This window comes from Rattus norvegicus, chromosome 9 (genome assembly GCF_021556685.1).
Source record: "Rattus norvegicus strain SHRSP/BbbUtx chromosome 9, alternate assembly SHRSP_T2T, whole genome shotgun sequence".
Taxonomy (NCBI): Eukaryota; Metazoa; Chordata; class Mammalia; order Rodentia; family Muridae; genus Rattus; species Rattus norvegicus.
Genome location: NC_141542.1, coordinates 15,565,271 through 15,582,259, shown reverse-complemented (window position 1 = coordinate 15,582,259; position 16,989 = coordinate 15,565,271). Strand labels below are relative to the sequence as shown.

At 40.1% G+C, this 16,989-nt stretch overlaps 3 pseudogenes; 1 reads left to right on the top strand and 2 right to left on the bottom strand.

Moving 5' to 3' along the window:
- The first annotated feature begins 7,186 nt into the window (after positions 1 to 7,186).
- LOC148003361 (ER membrane protein complex subunit 2 pseudogene) lies at positions 7,187 to 7,703 on the top strand (annotated as a pseudogene).
- Positions 7,704 to 11,618: 3,915 nt separating this feature from the next.
- LOC148003360 (eukaryotic translation initiation factor 4 gamma 1 pseudogene) lies at positions 11,619 to 12,933 on the bottom strand (annotated as a pseudogene).
- Positions 12,934 to 13,043: 110 nt separating this feature from the next.
- On the bottom strand, positions 13,044 to 16,070 carry Eif4g1-ps2 (eukaryotic translation initiation factor 4 gamma 1, pseudogene 2; annotated as a pseudogene).
- Positions 16,071 to 16,989: the final 919 nt, after the last annotated feature.

Here is a 16,989-nt window from a genome sequence, read left to right as displayed (position 1 = left end):
TCTGAGGCTACTGTGACCACAGGTCATGTTTCTTTATATAGGAAGTGTGGTACATGTTCAAGGCCACGAATTTGCCAGAGAGCAGGGGAGCACCTACTGTATCAGGTACCCACTGAGTTTTTAGGGTCTCAGACCCACTCCACCCACCAAGCTTCCTGGCATAATTTACTATCCCACAATCATCTAGCCAAAAGCAAACTACAGATTCAATACAATCACCATCAAAACTGCAACACATTTTTTATGCACTTAGAGCAATTCTCAGCTTTATATAGAAAAGCAAAAACCTAGGATCGCCAAAATAATCTGGAACAATAAAGCCAAAACCAAAACCAAACCAAAACAAAGCAACAAAAAACACTTCTGAAAAAATTACTTTCCTGACCTCAAGCTTTACTGTACAGCAATAGTGATAAATTGTATGGTATTAGACAGAAACATAAATAATGAACGATGGAATAGATCAAAGACCCAGAAATAAACCCAGAAACCTATGGATACTTGATTTTTAATAAGGAATCTAAAACCATACAATGTAAAAATGAAAGAATCTTTAGCAAATGGTCCTGGTATAACTGGATGATTACATGTAGAAGAATGAAAATAGGTCCATATTTATCACCCTGCACAAAGCTCAATTCCAAGTGGATGAAGGATCCTCAACATAAAACTGGATACACTAAATCTCATAGAAAAACGAGAATGAATTGATACAGGAGACAATTTCCTGAAGAGAACACCAATGGCTTCGGCTCTAAGATTACAACTTGATAAAATGGATCTCATGAAACTACAAAGTTTCTATAAAGCAAAAGACACTGTCAATAATACAAAAGGGCAGCATAATGATAAGAAAAGGATCTTCATCAACCCCAATCACCACCCCTACAACTGAGAGAGGTCTAATATCGAAATTCACAAAGAACTCAAGAAATTAGCCACCAACAACTCAAGTAACCCAATTTTAAAAATGGGGTACAGAGCAAAAAGAGAATTCTCAGGAGAGGAATCTCAAATGTCTGAGAAACACTTAAACTTTCAAAGTCTTCAGTCATCAAGCAAGTGCAAACCAAAACAATCCTGAGTTTCCTTCTTACACCCAAGATCAAAAACTCAAGAGATACACATGCTGGCGAAGATGTGGAGCAAGAGGAACACTTCTTCACTGCTGGTGGGAGTGCAAACTTACACAACCACTTTAGAACTCAATTTTATGGTTTCTCAGAAAATTGGAGATAGTTCTATCTCAAGACCCAGCTATGCCACTCCTCTGTATATACCCAAAACATGTTCCAAATTCCCACCAAGACACTTGTTCATAGCAGCTTTATATGTAATAACCAGAAACTGGAAACAACCTAGATGTCCCTCAACTGAAGAATGGATAAAGAAAATGTGGTACATTTACACAATGAAATACTTATTCAGGTATAAAAACAAAGACATCATGAATTTTGCAGATAAACAGATCTTCAGAATATCATCTTTAGTGAGGTAACCCAATCCCAAAAGGACATGCAAGGTAGGTACTCCCTTATAAGTTGATATTATCTATAAAACACTGGTAATATGCTACACTCCACAGACCCAAGAAAGCTAATCAAAAAGAAAGGCCAGAGTAAGAAAGCTTGAATATCACTTAGAAGGGGGAAAAATAGCCATAAGAGGCAGATGGAGGGAAGGAACTGGGAAGAAGAGAGGATGGGGAAGGGAATGGATGTGTGTGTGTGTGTGTGTGTGTGTGTGTGTGTGTGTGTGTGTGTCAATGTCTGGTGTTGGGAAATACAGGAGAGATGGCCTTGAATGTGAATAGAAATCTGCAACTGACTGTGATAAGCAGGAAAGGGTAGGGCTTCTCCAGGATTAAACAGAGACCTGAGATAAGTGACATGCCTAAGAATCAGTGGGGGTGACCTTAGCTGTAACTCAGGACATTGGGTATATGGAACCTGAAGAGGCAACCTTCTGTAACCAGATAGGAACCCCAGTAAAGTGACAGAGACACCAACACAGCCACCAAACCTTCAACCCAAAATTTATCCTGTCTACAAGAAATACAGGCACAGATGATAGAGGAGAGACCAAGCTAATAGCTATCCAGTAACCAATCAACTTCAGAACCATCCCATATGCAAACACCAATTACTAAGACTACTAATAATATTCTGTTATCTTTGCAGAGAGGAACATGTTTTCCTCTGAAAGACTCCACCCAGCAACTGACTCAGACAGATACAGACACTCATAGCCATACAGTAGATGGAACTTGGGGAATCATATGGAAGAATAGAAGAAGGATTACAGTCCCAGAGGGATAGGAACTCCACAAAAAGACTAACTGTGTCAACTAACCTGGACCATTGGGGGCTGTCAGAGTCTGAACAACCAATCAAAGAATATACACAGGCTGGACCCAGTCCTCCCAGTATATATATAGTAGATGTGCACCTTGATCACCATATGGATCATCCAAACAACTGGAGCTGTGGATTTCCAAAAATCTGTTCCTTGTTTGTGGGTTTTATTCTTCTAGCTGGGCTGCCTTGTCTGGCTTCAGTGAGAGAAGAAGTGCCCAGTCTGGCAGAGATTTGAAGTGTCAGTGTAGAGGTTTACACAGCAGGCCCCAACCTCCTCAAAGGTGAAGGTTGGGGTGACAGGAGAAGGATTGTGGGAGGATGTGACCAGGAAGGGGATAGTGAGTAGGATGTAAAGTGAATAAATTAAAAATTAATTTTACATATATACATATATATGTATAACTGGATATTTATAATTTTCATACCAACAACAAGCATGAAATGGGCATTTCCTAATCCTTGTTTTTATTTCTAATACAGATAGCTATAACACATGCAAAATTCAAATGAGCTGGAATTAATTGGCCTTGATTTGTTTTTTGTAAGACAAAGAATGTGTAAATAAATAAATGACTCTAAGCAAGAACACAGAATGAAAACCTTGTTCTAGCTTTATCACATCCCTTCATTATGAGCTTTTCAGCACAGCTTTCTTCTTCTCAACCTGGAAACCTTGGATTTGATTATGGTAGCAACACTAGTTTTTACTTCTTTTTAATTAATTTTACTTTTCTATTGAGAAGTGATCAACCTGGCAGATGCTTTAATTTACTGGAAGACTCTCATTTCCCTTTGCATTTATCTCTTTCTTGCATCTGGGAACTTGTACATCAGAAATTGTGCAAGGATGGATGAGCTACACAAAATCATTGGGAAGAAATAGCAATAAGTCAGACTGTCTGCGTTTCCCTTCAGACATTCATCTCCCTTCCCTTACAGAGTGAAGTCAGAGTACTCTGAGAAGCCCATTTATCACTGTCATATTTTTCTTTTTTTTGTTATTGGATATTTCATTTATTTACATTTAAAATCTTTACCCTTTTCCTGTTTCTCCTCTGGAAACCCCCTATCCCATCCTCCTTCCCCGTGCTTCTATGAAGGTGCCCCCCACCCACCCACTCCTGCATCACCACCCTGACATTCTCCTATGGGGGGTGGTGGACTTAGGCAGAACCAAGGGCTTCTCTTCCCATTGGTGCCCAACAAGTACATTCTTTGCTACATATGCGGGTGGAGCCATGGGTCCCTCCATGTGTACTCTTTGGTTGGTGGTTTAGTGCCTGGGAGCTCTGGGGCTACTGGTTGGTTGATATTGTTGTTCTTTCTATTGGTTGCAAACATCTTCAGTTCTTCAGTCCCTTCTCTAACTCCTCCATTGGGGACCCCATTCTCAGTCCAATGCCAAATGAAATCTACAGATTCAATGCAATCCCCATCAAAATTCCAACTTAACTCTTCATAGGGTTAGAAAGAGCAATTTGCAAATTCATTTGGAATAACAAAAAAAAACAAGGATAGTGAAAACTATCCTCAACAATTAAAGAACTTCTGGGAGAATCACTATTCCTGACCTCAAGCGGTATTACAGAGCAATCATGATAAAAACTGCATGGTATTTGTACAGAAACAGGCAGATAGATAAATGGAATAGAATTAAAGACCCAGAACCCACACACATATGGTCACTTGATATTTGACAAAGGAGCTAAAACCATTCAGTGAGGGATGGAGAAAAGACAGCATTTACAACAAATGATGCTGGTTCAACTAGAGGTCAACATGTAGAATAATAAAAATCAATGCATTCTTATCTCTTTGAACAAAGCACAAGTCCAACTGGATCAAGGACCTCCACATAAAACTAGATACACACAAATTAATAGAAGAGAAAGTGGGGAAGAACCTTGAATACATGGGCACTCGGGAAAATTTCCTGAACAGAATAAATACCAATGGCTTATGCTGTAAGATTAACAATAAACAAATGGGACTTCATAAAATTGCAAAGTTTTTGTAAGGCAAAGGACATTGTCAATAGGACAAAACAGCGACCAACAGTTTTGGAAAAGATCTTTACCAATCCTACATCCTATAGAGGGCTAATAGCAAATATATATAGAAAGAACTCAAGAAGTTAGACTCCAAAGAACCAAATAATCCTATTAAAAAATTGGGTACAGAGCAAAATGAAGAATTCTCAACTGAGAAATATCGAATGGCAAAGGAGCGCCTAAATAAATGTTCAATATCCTTAGTCATTAGCAAAATACAAATCAAACAACCCTTAGATTCTACCTCACACCAGTCAGAATGGCTAAGATCAAAACCTCAGGTGACAACAGATGCTGATGAGTATGTGAAGAAAGAGGAACACTCCTCCATTGTTGGTGGGATTGCAAGCTGGTACAACCACTCTGGAAAACAATCTGGTGGTTCCTCAGAAAATTGGACATGGTACTACCTGAGGACCCACATATATCACTCCTCGGCATATACCCAAAATATGCTCCAACATGTAAGAAGGGCACATGCTCCACTATGTTCATAGCAGCCTTCTTTATAATAGTCAGAAGCTGGAAAGAACCCAAATGCCCTTCAACAGAGGAATGGATACAGTAAATGTGTACATTTACACAACAGACTACTGCTCATCTATTAAAAAAATGACTTCATGAAGTTCTTAGGCAAATGGACAGAACTAGAAAATATCCTGAGTGAGGTAACCCAGTCACAAACAAACACACATGATGGGTTGGGAATTTAGCTCAGTGGAAGAGCGCTTGCCTAGCAAGCGCAAGGCCCTGGGTTCAGTCCTCAGCTCTGAAAACACACACACACACACACACACACACACACACACACACACACACACACACATTGTATGCACTCACTGATAAGTGAATATTAGTCGAAAAGCTTGGTATATCCAAGATACAATACACAGACCATATGAAGCTCAAGAAGAAGGAAGACCAAAATGTGGATGCATCAGTCCTTCTTAAAAGAGGGAACAAAATACTCACGGAAGGAAATACAGGAACAGTGGAGCAGAGACTGAAGGAAAGGCCATCCAGAGACTGCCCCATCTGTGGATCCATCATTTATGCAGCCACCAAACCCAGTCACTATTCCTGATGGCAAGAAGTGCTTGCTGACAGGTGTCTGATAAGGATGTCTCCTGAGAGGCTTTGCCAGAGCCTTACTCATGGATTAATTTGCTTGCAGCTAACCATCAGACTGAGCTCAAGGACCCCTGTAGAGGAGTTAAGAGAAAGGACTGAAGGAGATGAAGGGGTTTGCAACCCCAGATGAAGAACAATAATATCAACCAACCAGACACCCCTAGAGCTCTCAGGGATTAAACCATCAACCAAAGAGTACACATGGGGGAACCCATGGCCCCAGCTGCATTTTTAGCAGAGAATGGCATTGTCTGGCATCGTAGTAGAAGCCCTTGTTCCTGTAAAGGCTCATTTCCCCAGTGTAGGGGAATGTCAGGGTGTTGAGGTGGGAGTGGGTAGGTGAGAGGGGGAACATCCTCATGGAAGCAGGAGGGGGAAATGGGAGAGGGGGAAACTGGGAAAAGGGATAATATTTAAAATGTAAATACATAAATTATCCAATTTTTAAAAAAAGGAACGCACCCAGGAGTTGTGGTAAAGGAAGAAAATGTATATAAATTAAATATAAATTAAATAAATTAGAGGTAACAAAACAATAAATATAGGAAAATAGTTCATAGAGCATCACTGAAAGAAATTATTGAAAACCCGTCTAAAAATGTTCTGGACAGAAAATACTGCTTGGAAAACAGGAATCATGGACAGTAGAGATAGAACCTAGGACAGTGTGTCTCAAAAAATTCATCATAGGATCTGTAAAACCATTCCTGAATCATTTTTGTAATATCACTAAGACACTGTTTCTTTGCTTGAGTTAGCATTTGAGTTGATATTTCAAAATAGCTGACAACTGCTGCCACCAGTCCTTACCACACACCGAGTGACATATACTGGCTCTCACAGCCAACATCATGTCCTAGGGAGAAGTGATTTGCTTTTAAAGTATGGTTTCACATATCATAATTTAGAAAGCTCTCCATGTTTAAATAATCTTTATTATTCACTTTAATGAGGTATAAGATATCAAAATAGGAATGAATTTTTGGGTAAAAAGCATTCATGGGATTGTTTGAATTGTAAATTGGACTTGAAGATTTTCACTGGGTCACAGTTTTTCTTGAAAACTTGTTAATGCACAAGTGGTAAGGTGGTGAGGTGTTTTTTTTTTCTTTTCCTTTTATTCAGACCTGAAAGTTTGTCCAGTATTTACTCCAGGATGAAATCTTGCTGCAGAGTATCCTACACAAGCTCTCCTGTAAATTTAAAATGTAGAACAACTTGTAGCTTCCCAGCTTGAAGGAAATTTTTGTTGTAACTGGTTGAAAAATTAACAAATATGGTTATGTGGTATTATGTAAGGAGACCTATAAGCATTTAGAAGACACTGTATAATTCAATGAACAATATTTCCATGTAACTACTATTTCATAATGAAAAAAAAAGATAAGATCGATTTGTGACCTAAGTCGGAGCAATAATTTTAATGTAACAGAGGAAAGCATGCTTAATTCAACACTCCATGCTAACCCCACCTTTCAATCCACTACTTTGGTCATTTTTGTTAAGAATCAAAAGATATTGCAAGCTACCTAAAAATGGCAGTTGAAATCCAATTTGCAGTCCTCTTTTCCCACTACTGTACATTCTAGGAGGATAACAAAGACAACAGAGAGTTACAATATGATTTGGGAAGAAATTTGATGTAGAATGAGAAAATGAAATGAAGAAAACTCAAAAATTAGCAAACAAATTATAGAGGTTGGAGAAGAATTAATGATTTTGTTTCTAAGCTTGGGAGTGATATTTAGATCACATAAGAGCAGGTAATGATTGCTAAGCTGTGGTCACAATTACTAGGCATTGTTTTGTCTTTGGGAATTCAAAAAATGGTTCCCTGACACTAACAGAGTCAAGCTGTTGACAGACATGTGATTTAAAGCTATGCAAAGATATAATGATTCCATACAACTGTATGATTGAATTTTGCAAGAAGATCCAATTCAAACCGTGGCAAAAAGGCATAATACTGATATTTGAAAACTCCAGCAGGAAAATATAGAGGCCATCTGAGAGACGAATATGTATCTTCTAGAACAATTTGTTGGAATCAAGAATCCTGGAACAAATTTGAAGAATTTATAACAATGAACTTGACTATGCAAAAGCAGCCTTTTGCTTAGAGGAGCCAATAATGACTAATTCCCTTACTGTTGGCAGCATGTAGAATTCAAATAAACCAAAGTGAACTTGAAAACCTTGAGCTTTTCTTTCTTTTTGGTGTCCTATCATTTTTCTTTGACAAACATTGGATAAATAGTTTCTACTGAGTTCAAGTAAATTAGATGCTACAAATTTTATTAAATGGAGTATATCTTATTACAGTAACTTTTGTAAAATTATTTCACCCACTTTTTAGCCATAAAGATAATAGCAATTCTCTTAAGTGTGTCCAGACAAGTGACCTCGAAATATATTCAGAGATAATTATATTGAGTATGAACTCCAGAAATAGAAATTTCTCCTCTGAAATGAGACATAATGAATTAACTTGTACCCAATGTCTTGCTCTCTCTCTCAAAATGAAGAATTGCTACGTTTCACCTTACACAAAACGATGACAAGAAGTCACTAAGTACTTCTAAGTATCTATCTACCAGTGAAGAACATTCATAGTCAACTCCTCAAATGATCTTACTATCTTAGTTATATAATAGTAATATAGGTGTCAGGCATGAGAAAATAACTGGAAAGACAGTAAACCACATGCAATTTCCTAATTCCTTTAATTCGAAAACGGGAATTTTAAATCCTAGTATTCCCTAGACTACACAGGGATCATGATGTGTATTCACTCTATTGAGTTTAAGTATGTCAGTTATGAAAAAATATAGAACTATTGAAGGTATTCAAAGTCATTCTATTTCTACCGTGTGTTCTCAATTATCAATAAAGCAAACATTGCAGAAGAAGAGATAGAAAGACTCTAAGAGCCAGAGAACTTGGCCAAGGTCCTTGCTGTTAGATAATGTCTTCAAGACATCACATAAAAACTGTGCCAATGAAATATCAATAATGTGGTTGTCTAAATAAGAGATGCACAAGGACCACACCAATAGACATACCAACATAGATGAAGAGGTACAGGTGGTTGAGAAGGGGAGAATCCATTTTCTCCAAAGACAAACTTCACAATAGGTCAATAGGTTTTCTAATCCCAAGTGATTAGTCCTGAACACCAATATATACATATATATATATATATGTATATATACACATACATACATATACACATACACATATATAATATAAATGATATATTACATATCAATATATAATTATAATATATAATATATGAATTATTAAATGTACTAATAAATTTTATGTAACACATAAAATATGTACATACTATATATACACATATACCATAAATTATGTATACACATATATTGTATAATGTATATACACACATATATATTCTCTGTAATATATATTAATACACATACATATATTCTTACCCTTATAATGTTTCTCTCTACTTGGGTCCTGATGATTTGTCTTTCTTTTATTTAGTACGAGGTCCATTTTAACAATTTGAGTCTTTTTGAACTTTTTTCTTCCTAATATCACTTAGTGACTACATTTATCTTTTGGACTTTTAAACTTCTTTGAAATACTTGGCCTATTACAGTTTCTGTGACAGGCCTTGTCAGCTTGAAAGTTCTTCTGAACAAAATAGAGTTCTGTTCAACACAGAGTGTATCGCATGTGGCAGAGAAACATTGATATGTATTTGTTTTTTTGACTCAGCTGAGGTATTAAGTTTCTGTTGAAACATTTGAGACAAAACCAAGTGCTTTGAAATGTGTATTGTAGTTTGTGGACACAAGGGAAAATGTCAAGTGTATACTATAATGATGCCTTCTGGGGAAAATTCTAACTGACTGATCTTTGGAAAGTCATGAAGGATTCTAAAGCAACATGTGGTATTAAAGAAGTTAATTCTCCCCTTCCATCATGTGGGTCTTCAGATCAAACTCAGGTCATGAAGATTGGCAGCAAGAATCTACCCACTGAGCCATCTTGCCTGCCTTTGACCGGAAACACTGAATCATACATCCAGATTTCTGGCATTTCTAGGGACTCCAAGAAAGTTATCTTAACCTACAATTCTTAAAAACAATTATGAAACAAGTCTTTGGGCACTATTTTTAAATAACTTTCTGTACCTGTCACATGCTAAAATTACTGTTCTTGATATGTCTTATTTGTCTAATTTGAAATGGGTCTATGTGTCGCACCCAACCTCGACCAGCAAAGAAGACACGACCAGCAAAGATCTTCTTCAAGCAGTTTTACTCAGGAACCTTGATACAATCTTCTGACTCCAGGGAACCCCCTCACCACACTTAAATAGCTGGCACTGGCTAATCCCAGCAAGCCACGTGGGTCTTGCAGATAGGCTGTCACTCTGCAGAAGCTAGCAAGCCAGGCAGGCATAGCCAAATAAGGACTTGTTTACTACAAGGAGTGCTCACCGTTGGGAGGGTGGGAGGCAGAAATCAGCGCCATCTTTGAGGCACGGCATGTCACAGCTCCCTACATCTATGAATGCTTTAGAAATGATTTTTAGACTGCATTACCATATATAAGCCGTGGTTTTATGTTCAGTGTTTTGTTTTCCTCTTCTTTCTCCTCCTCCTTCTTCTTCCTTTTTTTTTCTCTTGAAACTATAACTAGCTAAAAAGTAGAAATTTATGAGTTGATTGTAGAACTGGGGAGAGGAAAGAAAAATTAGCAATTCATTATAAAGGTATTTACCTCAGGCAGAGCTAACTAGAATATTAAAAAATTTAAATGTAAATTTTGAGTTCCCTTCCTTATGGAATGGTGTAATCTACTGCTTTCAATTGTTAGTTATGGAAATGGAGGCAGGTAGAAAAAATATCCTCTGTAGAGATTTCTAGTCTTTTAAAGCAAGTATTCTGGAAAGATAATAAGCATCTAAAATATTCCACTAAGGAAGAGTTAATTTATATAAAACAATATGCATTTGAAAAATAATTTCTGTTAAGTTATAATATTTTGTATTGGTTATATTAGTTGGTAAAAATTTTATTCCAGATAGATTCAAGAAAGGAATTAAATTTTATTCTCTCTTTCTCTTTCTTTCTTTCTTTTCTTTTTTTTCTTTTTTTGTCAAATGTAACAATATGCAAACATCTTTTTCTTTTCTTTTTTTCCCTTTTTGTTTTGTTTGGTAAAGTGGTTCGAAAAGTTAATTGATTTACTTGAAACATATCTAAAAAAATGAATTTTCAGGTTAGTCTGTCTGCAGCGACACTTTCTCATGATTTCAAGGCTTTAGTCTATACCACATATGTATACATATTCAATTATATAGTTAGCGTCAAGATGAGCTAATTTTGTTATTGATAGAGCTGCTAATGGATGTCTTTTGTTGTAAATAATGTTAAGAAATTGTCTGTTTTAATATGTAATCTGGTATAATACACACTAATCTTATCAACATTTCATGTTTTATAAATTAGCTATGATTTCTACTGACCTTGCCACTTTTGGATACCTAGAATACTGTATTAACAAAGTCAAGATTCCTTTTGATCTTTAGCCCTTTGTAAATCACCAATTCATAAATACCTGTTTCAAGGTGATTTTTAAAATTTTATTCATGTTTAATAATTATAGGCACTGTACCCACCCCTTTCCCCTACCCAGGCAGCAGCAGGAGTGGTGCAAGGGCTGGGTCATATGTACCCAACAGTGAGGACAGCATTCCCAAAAGTGATTTCAGAAAATAAAAAGGACCCTAGATACAGGCAGTAGTGACCTTTCCCCTGCAAATACACCAAATTTCAAGACCATACATACATACATACATACATACATACATACATACATACGCGCCCTGGGGGAAAAAGAGAGACATTTGGCATCCTGAAGGGGATCCCCAGGCAGCCTCAAGGCATTCTGCCACATCAACCACTTTTATTTAGCTCAAGTCACACCACACTACAGGAACCTACTGCCACTGCTGCTGCCACCCCTCCTGCAGTCCAGGAAGCTGGCTGGTTAGGCTATCCACATGTCCCTGGCTCCCAGTCCCCTGCCCCACCCACCATCACTTGTTATCAGACTCCTCCTCCTCAGCCTCACAAAGCCAATTGTAGAATGCTGTGACAGATTTAATGGCCTTACCCTGCTGTCCTTGCTGCTCTCCCAGCTGTAGAAAGCATCTTCCTCTGAACACTTGACTTGGAGGGGAGTCTCAAAGACAATTGCAGAATAACAGAGTTGTCATGAAGGTTCACACTGTTGTTTTGGATGCTATTTGCTGCTCACTCAGGCTAACCTCTATCTAGTTAAACACACGCTGATAACTACCACTGTCCTTCAACGACTTCTCTAGCTCCCTACACAGCTCCTCAAAGACAAATGTCCTCTTGTCAGGAGGTTCAGATTCTTCTCCCAAGGAATATTCCACCTTCATTTCAGCCACAAATGAGCCAACATCTTGGCCTTCTGCTAGAAATTCTGGCCAGCTCAGCCCAGACTCTCACCATAGTATCCCCACCTTTTTGGTACCCATGCTCTTGCATAAGGATCTCTAGCAACAGATAAGTAGCTTTTCCCATGGTTTTTGGAGGCTTCATAATTTCGCTGAAGAGCTCTCCCCTGGGTACTGCATCTTCCTAGAGAATAGGTGCTATCAGTTCTGCCAGGTAAAGCCATATATGAGGGATATCAATTTCCATATCCTCAGCCAATTTTAGTGTTTCCTAGAGCCCTTGGAAATACTGGACAAAAGGAAGGTGTTCTGTACACAGCACTTGGTGCAACAGTCACCCCTTATGCTCACGAGCAATGGTACTCTGAAAGAGTCCTGAAGGAAGCCCCCCTTTGCTCAAGTCAGCACGCACCCAAAGACACACAGACAACGGTCTTGCTGTAAACACACGAGGCAGTTTAATTTAGCGGAGCGCTTCTGGCTGAAACGTATCTCTCACAGGAGACAGAGGAGTCAACCCCGAAGCTTAAAAGCTTAGGGTCTATATAGGTAGAGATTGGGGTGGGAGGAGACAGAGGCTCCTAGCGTGGCGATGGATCTGCTTACTGCGCACGCACGAAGCAAATCCGCGGGAAGGATCAGGCTTTGATGTCTAGGGAACAGTCCTTTGATCTTCTGTTCTCAGGGTGGGTGTTTATTTGAGTTGATGAACCATCTGGTAAAACTCCAACCTTGGCTCCCTGGAACATTATCTATAGAACAAACATCATAAGATGGAGGTGGGGGTCTGGGTTCATTACTCACTTGGACATGTCCGGGGGGGTGTCTCTCTCAGGAATTCGTCATGTTTGCCATTACGCATCCTCCCTATCTCTGATGGTCTGCCGGTCCCTGGGATCTCTCCTCCTTTTCTCAGCCCATCGGGCATCCTGGGGTCTACGGTTAATGAGTCAGCCTGCCCACCTGCATTTTAACTGTTTGTGTTCATGAGTCAGGCTCTGTTGCCATAAGTTTTAAACTACTCTAAGATCTCCTCTTTCACTCCAGCATGGATTCGATGCCAAGCCGAACAAAGATGAAGACCAAAGAGTATGAAGCCAGCTCCTGGACCCATTGTACCGAATCCTTCATGTCATTGAGATGGAGAAATTGCTTAATGATGACCTTAGATTTTTTTTCTCCATCTCATCCACAGAGAGAACAGCTTTTGGAGGGCTCACTGAAGGTAGAGTGGCTTCCCATTTCACAAGATCCAAACTATCATCCTCTGTCCCCGCCAGCAGGGACTCAGTTATTCAGTGTTCCGAAGGGGCGCTACCCTTAGGCCTAATGGGGGGGTGAGAGAAGAAGGAGACCAAGCAAGATTCTATTGTCAAGGTCTCGTTTGTTGAGAGGAATGTACAGCATTTAAAGCTCTGAGGCAGGAATTGAAACTTAGGGTGGGGGAGCATTGGGAAGTGCCCAAGGATATAAGGTGAATCACTAAACTGCAAGATATTCTCCTTAAACAAAGAGGCAACAGTCTTCTGGGGACATGTTCTTTGAAAAGGCCAAACCCTTTTCAGGAATCTGCTCAGGGACATCCAGTGTTTTGCTCAGGCTGAAACATCCTGTGATTGCTCCCAGAGTCTTCCTGGGAAAGGCTTTTGTCCAACAATCTCCTGACTGTATGGCAGTCATTTCAATGTTGAACCTCTGTGGCCATGCAGCCAAGAGTCACGTTGCCACTTTGAGCCATAGTCACAAAGCAGCCAGGCCCAAATCCAATACGGATCCCTACAATCCTCTGTGAGGCTAACTGCCTTGTGGAGCTCCTCAGGCTGGGGTGGCCACTCTCTACTTTTCTTCTCCACTTCTATGCTAAAACTTCTCTTGGTAGCAGGTGTTCTAGTACAATCAAGTCAGTCCCCACATTCACCTCCCACTCACTCTGCTCTACTGTCTCCCCCCTCCCTGTCTTTACCATCTCGTTCCCGGCTTAAGCTACTCCTCTGTACAACATGTCTGTTTTCTGTGTTCTCTGTGAGTAATATTTGTTGAAGGCAGAAAAATGATTCAAGGCATTTTTGGTCATGTAGCTTCCAATGCTGTGTCTGAGGGCTTGGCTCCTGCTGCCCTTGCTTCAACTCAGGCATCCTCCAGATGCAAAGAGCTGGTTGTTAGAATCAATGGAACCAGACTTTATGGATCTTGGTGAGGTGTCAATGAGGAGACTGCCTTTGCTGATGGGCACTGTATTTCTGCTACCATCATCCACAAGTGGAAGTTGATAGGAGAGCCTGGAGGACCACCCTGATGTTTGTCACTGCCCTTGGCCATGAGCTGATAACACTTTGATGAGTTCTCCCTGTGCCCTTCCATCTCAACCTCCTTGTGAACTTGATCAATATTCTTAGGACCCTGATCCCCCTGGCATGGCACCCAATTGCTCTGTCACAGATTGAGTACATCCTACAGCATAAAACAGATGCAAGGTGGTCTTTTTTTAAATGACTTTTTCCATCTGGTTGAAATACTGATCCATTCAAGGCTTGGCATTTGCAAAGTCCAAGCCGTGGCCTATCGGAATGAAGAGGTGGCAGAGGCATTCCAGCGACTCTTCATTGTGGTTCTTAAATAGTCTGACCACACAGTCATGCATTATTGCTTTGGTTAACATCTTTAACTTGAATAATTCTCCAATGGACTTAATATTCTTTATAGAGTAACACTGAGCTATGTCCTGGGCCTCTTTGTGCTCTTCTTTCAGACATCCCCATACTTCTGCTGTAGCAGCTTCATTCATCTCTTTTTGTCCTTCTTCAAAACCTCCATCATGATCTTTGTCTTTCTCAAATTCCTTATGGCACAGATTTAACAGCAGTTTTCAAAAATTCAGTCACTCTTGGCTTTTCTGTACTGGACACTTTCAGCACCATGAAGCAGAGGCACATGTGGGCATAAGCCACAGAGAAGTGGGGCTCTGAAATGACCTTCTCAAAGATGAGGTCAATGACTCCTCTGAGGCATTCCTTGGTGTCAATGGCCAGCTGTCTCACCTGCTTCATCAGCTGCTGAAACGTCTGGAATGTCTGCATACGTCAGGATGAAGCCTACCCTGCAGAACAGGTCCTGGGTCTTGCTTCCATCAGCATCCTCTTCCCCTTGATCTTTATCTTCTGCTTTCAGTATGGGTTCGGCAAGAGTGGGTTCTGGAGAGAGGCAGTATGGCTCCCCAGTTTTACAAGAGATGGGGGTCAATTCTTCTACAGATATTGGTAGTACCCCTGTTGTCATAGTGTCCCCAGGAATAGAGAGGAACCCAAGATTAGATTCAGACCTCTGCTCCAAAATTGGGGGTGGCAATGGGGTTGGAGAAGGCTACAAAGGCTGAGACTCTGTGTCAGGGCTATGCTCTGGATCAGGCAGTCCTGGCCACTCCCCAATGGCTGCTCCCTGTGACTGGTCATCTGGCCTGATAATGACAGCAACCTGAGGCGACTTCCCATTGGGTTGAGGCTCCAGACTGCCTTCAATCTGGGGAAGAGTGGGTGTGGAGCCAGTGCGGGCACCAGAAATGATCTCTTCTTTGATATCCTTCCTTCCTTGATTTGGATCTCAAATTCGAATAGTTTTTGGTTCCCTCTTAGGAGCAACCTGGGTGGCTGGTTCATCAGAACTGAAGCAAGAGCCACACTAGCAGGAAACTGCCACAAATCTTGGACTGGGTAATAGGCTCCAGCATAGGTCCCAAACTCGGTAGGGCTTGCACCTGAATAGAAGCCTGGGGCTCCTGGATGCACAGAGTACTGTTGTGTTGAGACAACATATGTAAATCACCCCTGTCTAGGGATATAGTAGGCTCCTTGGGAGGGTGAGTAGGAGATCTGGGAAGGGATCATCATTACTTGGGATCCAGCAGGGCAGACATGGGGAGCTAGGGCAGGACAGGCAGGGGTTGAGAAGGCTTGTTCCTTTGTGTCACTTGAGGCAAGCTAAACACCACTGGTTCATTCTGCCGCTGGCTGTGGGAGTCCAGGGGACCTGACACGTGTAGAGGCCTGTGGGCTGAGAAGCATTGTTCATTTCACTTGGTTCCACACCAGGGTCCCCAGAGTATTCCCTCGTTAATAAGTCCACAGCGCTGCCTACAGATTCTTGACATCCAAAGGCCTTCAGTCTTTTTCAGTTCACGCAGCCAAGCCCCACGTAGCAGCACAGATGTAGTCCACAAACATTTCTGTCTGCTTGCCCAGATCCCACTCAGTGGCCACGGCTTCTCCACAGGTGCAGCCAACTCCCCATAAGACCAGTTCAGAGGGCAGAGCTGCCTCATGGTGATTTTAAGGACATTTAATGACTTATGGATCCATGACTAGAAATATTTAGAAGGACGTGACTAAATTTTATGTATTATAAAGAAGTTTGTAAGTTAAAGAAATATAACTTTATTATTAATATATTCAAAGAGACATATGAGTATTCTGCTTTATATAGTATGTATTCCAGCTGGGCTGTCTATCTATAAAACGACTAAAGAAATGCTTTTGACATTTCCTGCATTTTTAATCAGTACAATTCAAATGAAAAAGCTGCCATTTGGGCAATTTTCTTTGAAACTCTGGCTACATCTGCTTCTGTGTATATAAGGCACATGTACACAACAGAAAATGAGTCTAGACTCACTAGCACTTCTTCCTAGATTTATAAGAGACTGGTTCTTCAGTGACATGATGCTAATTGCTGCTGCTATCATATGTATGTTTATGCTTCTTGTATTAATATAAGCATCCCCGATGCAAAGTTTATAAACACACTTTACCTGACAGATGCTATTCAACAAGAACTATTATTGATTTAACTTTGATTGGACCTGTGTTCATGTGTCCACCAGTGAGCTGAGACTATTTCCTTTAAGGAAGGGCAGTTAACTATACTTCAGTTTTGTCAACTCCAAGCAGTATCTCTTACCTATTAAGAGGCATTGGACACTGCTCATTGAAGG